Genomic DNA, 6,913 nt, shown 5'->3' on the forward strand with positions numbered 1-6,913 from the left:
GAGAGAGAGGGAGAGAGAGAGCATGAGAGAGAGGGAGAGAGAAAGCATGAGAGAGAGGGAGAGAGAGAGAGCATGAGAGAGAGAGGGAGAGGGTAAAAGAGTAGAACAGAAACAGAGAGAGAGGGAGGGTGGGAAGAATGGAACAGAGACGGGAAGGAGGGAGTGTGTGAAACTGAAAGAGAGAGAGAGAGAGAGAGAGAGAGAGGCAGGGAGCAGGGAGAGAGAGTTTTAGAGAGACACTCCCAAGTTAAATATACTCACAGGGCCTTTCTGTTCTGTGCTGTAAAGAGAACCGCTGAGTGTTTTAGTCTGTTATAGTCTGAGACACAGTCTTCCTGTGTGAGTGTGTGTTGTGTATTCCTTTATGTATGTATGTGTGCGTGTGTGTGTGTGTGTGTGTGTGTGCCCGCGAGCGTGCGTGCATGTTTTTAGGCTTAATGCACATTTAATGAGACTAGCCCTCCTTGCCTGGAGCAGAGCTCTGCCAAACTACCTTCATCTGCGCTGACAGGGCGAGGAGTGAGCTATGAATTATTGGTTATTAAAGAGAGTCATTACCAGCCCTGCCACCCTGGGCCAGGCTCATCAGACAAAGGTACAATCTGGACTCGCAGAGAGAGAGAGAGAGATGGAGAGAGAGGTAGAGAGGGAGAGAGAGAGATAGGGAGAAGGAATACTCTCAAAATTTTAACAGACCAATGTGAATACAATAAAAGGTACTCAAATAGGAGGAATTGGAGACCATTTTGGAACCTCGACGGCCTCAACGGTCAAACCAATTGTCTGAGGACAGCAAAGATAACCATCACCCCATAACATCAGGCAATAACCTGCCTGTCGACGAGCATTCAAGATAGTTGAGTACATAATATCGACTAATCCAAACGAGTTTGTATGACACTTTCTTAATTCCTCCCAATCCTCCGAGGACAATATAAAACAAGTAACACGGTTTCCGCTTCAAATCTGTTACAAATCTATTCTTGCGCACGGATTTAACACGTAGATTAAGCACTCTTCTCACATATTGTGGTAAATTGAGTAGCTGAACTGAACTCAGTCAACTGGTTTTGCTGAGAGGGATGGATTAAAATATGATGAGCTACTTTTACTGTGCGGAAGCTGTTGCGCTGCTTGTTCTAAAACAGTGCTGCCGGTACGGTATGTACAGATCTGCCTCGAGGGGAACGGATACAGAGAGAGAAGAAGAGAGAGACCAGAGAAAGAGAGGGAGAAAGAGGGAGAGAGAGGGGGGAACAGTAGAACAAGAGTCAAGAGTGCAAGAGTGAGAAAGTTAAAGTGTGTCTGTGTGAGTGTGTGTGTGTGTGTATACTGTATATGTGTGTATGTGTGTGTGTTCGCGCGCGTGTGTGAGATCTACAGTAAAATCCGCTCCGTATTTCACCTGAGGGGACCCACAAGGTGTTTCTCACACTCCGCGTTTGTAAAAAGCTTTTTATTTTATTTCTTCTTCTTTTTTTTTTAACCCTCCCTTGAGCCTTAGCTTAATCAATATTGCAGAGAGGTTCGGAAATAAAGGAATAAATAAATAAATAAAAACATTTATACCCCAAAATGCACTTATTGGCGTTCTCCTTTCCTGTCTGCCCTCTGGCTAGGGCCCAGGCTAACATGTGTCCATTTACTTAAATGTACAAGGAACTGCAAAAAGAAAAAAGCATGAAAGGATTTAGTGGAAATCAAATTTCCACAGGGTGCTGTAAAGAGTGGGTGTTAATCTTTAGTGAAAAGTTCAATAAGCGTGATAATCCACGGCCGTGAAATACTCCCTAACTTTGAGATTGAAAATGTTTTAATTCTACGGAGTTAAAATCCATAGAGCAGACCTACTTTGTTCTCATGACATGAACAGAACGCGACTCCGGTTCTCGTGAACGGGGCTGTGGGTTCTACGGGCTCGTCTGTAGCTTTCCACGGCTACAGCACATCACTATCTCACGCTGTCCTGTATCAGGTTTCGGACAGGCAGAAGGTGACTTCATCCCTTCACCCTCTCATCCCTCATCCCTTCCTGCACATGACATGTCCACCAGATTCATTATAATGGTTCGGCTTGCTCAGGAGAGAAAAGAGAGAGTGTGTGTGTGTGTGTACGGATAGTGATTTATGGACGTGTATTGGTAATCAATATAGTTCTTTTAGGCGTCATGATTGATACTCTGGAGTGGTGGGCATATGGATCGGTAAGTCTAGCCCTACTGGGACCGTTCCCACGTGAGTAACATTATCTGGACTCAAAGAGTTTCATGATTTAAAACTACCCGGGAACCGAAAAGGTGAAGCGAAATTCAGAATCGCCACGTTGACAAATGACACTCGCTTTTTGTAAAACACTTGCAATACTTCTGGGGAGTAAATGTATTCATTTTATTATCCGAAATGTATAGAGATTCCCCCTGGTGACTCTTGATATTTATGACACAGTCGGTAGCTTCAGTATGAGGAGACAGAGTTTATTACCAAAAGTGCGGAAAGTCTGTTTCTGTTGAAAGTGCAGAAATCTCTCCGCTCTTTCCCCCAACGCCCTGATCTCGCAGCGAGGGGAGACGAGAGATGACAGGAAGTTCTCTTTGCTCGTCTTTCAACAGACAGAGACGGGAGTCCCGCTCCAGCCCGCGGCAGCAGACATACTCTACCTCCGAGGAGGGGAGTACAGGCGGCCATTTTGATTGAGCTTTGATTAAAGGGGTGGGAGGGGGGTGGGGGGGGGGGAGCAGTGTTTTGTCCGTCCTCTCCTTCACACACGGCCGGCGGGGTGCTGCGGTGGGGACACTACAAAGGCCCGAGCGCCGAGCCGCGTTAGGAACACGCCGTAACCCGACGCCGCCAGATGTCCTGATCAAGTCGGGACGATTACGCCCCGGGTGGTTTGTGTTTTGTTCTTTTTTTGGGGGGGGGGGGGGGGGGGGGGGTTATTCGTGGTCCGGGCGCGGGCGTTCGCATTAATTATTTTGTAACTTTGTGACTCGCAAAGTTCATGTTTGTTCGTCTGAATACAAGAGAGGATATTCGCCATTTTCTCCTGTAATCTACATGACATTACAGTCACTTAGAAGGCAGTTTTATCGAAATGACATTTGAATTGCATTTAACGTAGGAAGTCAGTGTACTACTACTGACCAGAACTCACAAGCGCAGCTCCTTCCTAAACAAGTGACTAAGAGCATAATCTAGTATACATATTTAACAGTACAGTACACTGACGTAATTTACCTTTCCATATACCAGTAAACATCAACGGGACAAACCTCCTTAGTTGTAACGCTACACAGCAGCAGTACCTCCATTCACGTCTGATCACCTGTGTGTTCGTCTTATTAACCTGGATCATCATTGCAGAGGTGGACAGAGGGAGATAATCCTGGTCTAACTTTAACCCGGGTTAGCAGGAGTCTCTGAGGGCCATTCTTTAACCCGGGTTAGCAGGAGTCTCTGAGGGCCATTCTCGTCCATTACCCAGGAATGTCTCATAGAAGGTGATGAGGGATGACAACAATATTCATGTTATCAGTTCTTCCTGATCGGGGCGGATACTCAAAACCCTGCACCCAGGGGATGAAGGCCGACAGACACACATGCAAACACACATGCACACACACACACACACACACACACGCACACAAAGGCAAGCACGCACACACACTCGCACACATGCCCGCACACACACACACAAAGATATGCTCAGGTGCATGCCTGCGCACACACATACACACACACAATCGTGAACACACACGCACACATGCAATCACGAACACACACACACACACACACACACACACACACACACACACACACACACACACACACACACACACACACACACACACACACACACACTAAATAGCTCTAATCTAACTAATGAGTGAACAAGGACAGCAGGAGGAGATGACAGTTCAAATGGGCCCGGAGAGAATTAACCCAACAAAGGACAGGTCTGTTTCTCTAAAGTTCAGACGTTTTATGTTTTGGGGGAAATATTGAACCAGAGATAACAGATTTTTCATCATCTCTTTACAGGATTTTACGAATTTGCTCCAGGGGGATGTACTAAAACAAGAGGGTTGGTTGTAATTTGACAGAATCTGTTATTTTTATAAAAAATAAAATAAAATGTTTGGTAAATTAAGGGCTTTGATGATGGTAGATGTTTTAAGTTTTCAACGTCAATCTGAAGTGCTTCTCTGATGTTCTGGAGATGTTCTGCAGATCAATCGCGAGTACATTTCAAAAACATGCGTTAACGCAAAGCCTACAAAACATGAAAAGTACCTCACTTTAACACGACTCACACCCACAAGCAGATTTTCTATCGACATTCTTAGACTCAAACTAAGTGTCATCCGATACCCAACACACACACACACACACACACACGTGCTGTATCGTATCGCAGAGAAATGTATTCTGCGTCCACTTCTTTTCCGATCGCAATAGATTTCAGATGAGGATCAACACTTTGAAACTGAGTCTGTGACCTCAGGGGGTTGGGAAAGGGTAACGACGGAGAGAGAGAGAGAGAGAGAGAGAGAGAGAGAGAGAGAGATTGATGGAGGGAGGAGAGAGATGGAGTGGGAGAGCAGGCTACATTCGGAGGGGTCACCCGTACAGTTCACAAACTAAACATGCGATCGACGCGTGGTGGATTTATCTTAGTTTGTATGTTTAGAGGGAGTGTGTGTGTGTGTGTAGAGACACTCCTCTGGAAGGATTATGGCTATAAATGTGTGTGTGTGTGTGTGTGTGTGTGTGTGTGTGTGTGTGTGTGTGTGTGTGTGTGTGTGATGGATCTGTAGGTGTGTGAACGCAAAGTGTGTGTGTGTGTGTGTGTGTGTGTGTGTGTGATGGATCTGTAGGTGTGTGAACGCAAAATGTGTGTGTGTGTGTGTGTGTGTGTGTGTGTGTGTGTGTGTGTGTGTGTGTGTGTGTGTGATGGATCTGTAGGTGTGTGAATGCAACGTGTGTGTGTGTGTGTGTGTGTGTGTGTGTGCAGACATGGTCTTGATTACCCCCCGTGTCCTCTCTCTGGTGGCAGCCAGACCAGACCCGTGCCAATCTGTGACTGATTTACCCGTCTGTCGCCGGGAGACAGGCGCTATGGGATACGGCATCCAACGCCCGCATTTCCCAAACGGGGATGCCCCCGGGGCCGCGTGGGGGTCGGGGGCTGGGGGGAGGGGGGGGCGATCACCCTAGTCTAAACTGACACCTTGCTCACCTCCCGAGTGTGTGTCGGCCCCCTGCTCACGGGAAACACACACACACACACACATACACACACACAGTCACATCCTCGCTGAAACACACACCGCCGGCCCAGGCGCTAGTGCCAGCCCGCAACCCGTTACCGGTGCACGACGAGGGTTTGGGGAAACGATACGGTTTCTTCTCAGATGATTCAGGTTCCTCTCCGCTATAGAGTGACGTCCCTAGGGGGGTATGGAGGGGGCGAGGGGAGGGGGGTGGCGGGGGTAAGAATGTGCGTGTGCGTGCGTTTGATCTGGTGTGCGTATGCTAGGGTGTGTCCTGCTGTATTTTTAAGCAACCGTCCTCGACGGCGGTGAGGTGGAGCGCTGCGTGCTCCCGTGGGTCGGGACGAGGGGAGCCGTCTGTTTTACACAGCTGCGCTGCGGCGATCGTAACGAGGTCCGCGCCCCGAGACGCGCCAACAGCGCCGGCATTCTGGCCGCGCCGCCAGGGTAAACGTGGAGATCCATATTAGTTCCCCCCCCCCGAGGCCGCACGGTGTATAATAATACTATCTGCCCTTTCCAAAAGAATTTCGGCGTCGGTGTCGCCAAAAGTGGATACTTTGATTCTCCGGTTTCATTTTGCTTTGCGCATTTTCTCAGGGCCGTACCTTCGCTTCCAGCCTCTTGTCAGAGTACAGAGGAACTTGGGGGGTGGGGGGGGGGGGCATTCAAAATGAATTGCCGAAGTCACAGCACACTCAGCCTATAATCATTTGACACTCTTTGGAGGCCCAACACTTGGGCAACAACAGAATAACATCCTAGGGTCAGAGGTCGGGGTGACTGTGGGGGGGGGGGGGGGGTCTCTCTCACCCCCCCCTCATCTTCCTTCTCTCCTCTCTCCCCCATCTCTCCCCCTCCATAATGAATACGAGAGCACTAATGGACCCTCCGTCTGACCTAGAATAAGTGGTCCACACTCGGAACCTGAACTGCCGTCTTCAAAAGAGCCGCTGCTTCCTGAAAGTTGCCCCCCTGAGTGCGAGGTGTGCGTGTGTGTGCATGTGTGTGTTAGTGTGTGTGTGTGTGTGCATGTGTGTGTTAGTGTGTGTGTTAGTGTGCATGTGCGTGTGTGTGTGTGTTAGTGTGTGTGTGTATGTGTGTGTGTGTTAGTGTGTGTGTGTATGTGTGTGTTAGTGTGTTAGTGTGTGTGTGTTAGTGTGTGTGTGTGTTAGTGTGTGTGTGTTGACCACCACAGAGGTGAGTTCTCCCGCGGAGCCCTCAGGAGGGTCCAGGGAGCCCAGACTCAGACGGTCTCCAGCACACAGCTACAATTATTCATAATTGCTGAGCTAGAGAGAGAGAGAGAGAGAGCGAGAGAGAGAGAGAAAGACCAAATATAGAAAAGAAAAACAGAGAGACAGACTTGGGAATAGAAAACAAGACAAAAAGAGAGAGAGAGATAGAACAGAGCAAGTGAGCGAGAGAGAGAGAGAGAGAGAGAAAGAAAGAAAGAGAGACTTTGAAGGAGGTGTGTGAAGGTCTCAAGGGTTGCGCCTACAGGGTCCTGGCACTGAGGAGGGCGAGAGCTCCTTTGACTTGTTATTATCAATCTGACCCGGGTTAATACTTATTAAGCAGAGTCAGCCGTGGACCAAAGGCATGAAGCCCGCTAGAACGTTCCGCCAGGAGTGAGGCTATCT

The sequence above is a fragment of the Borostomias antarcticus genome (genome assembly GCF_949987555.1).
Source record: "Borostomias antarcticus genome assembly, chromosome: 20".
Lineage (NCBI taxonomy): Eukaryota > Metazoa > Chordata > Actinopteri > Stomiiformes > Stomiidae > Borostomias > Borostomias antarcticus.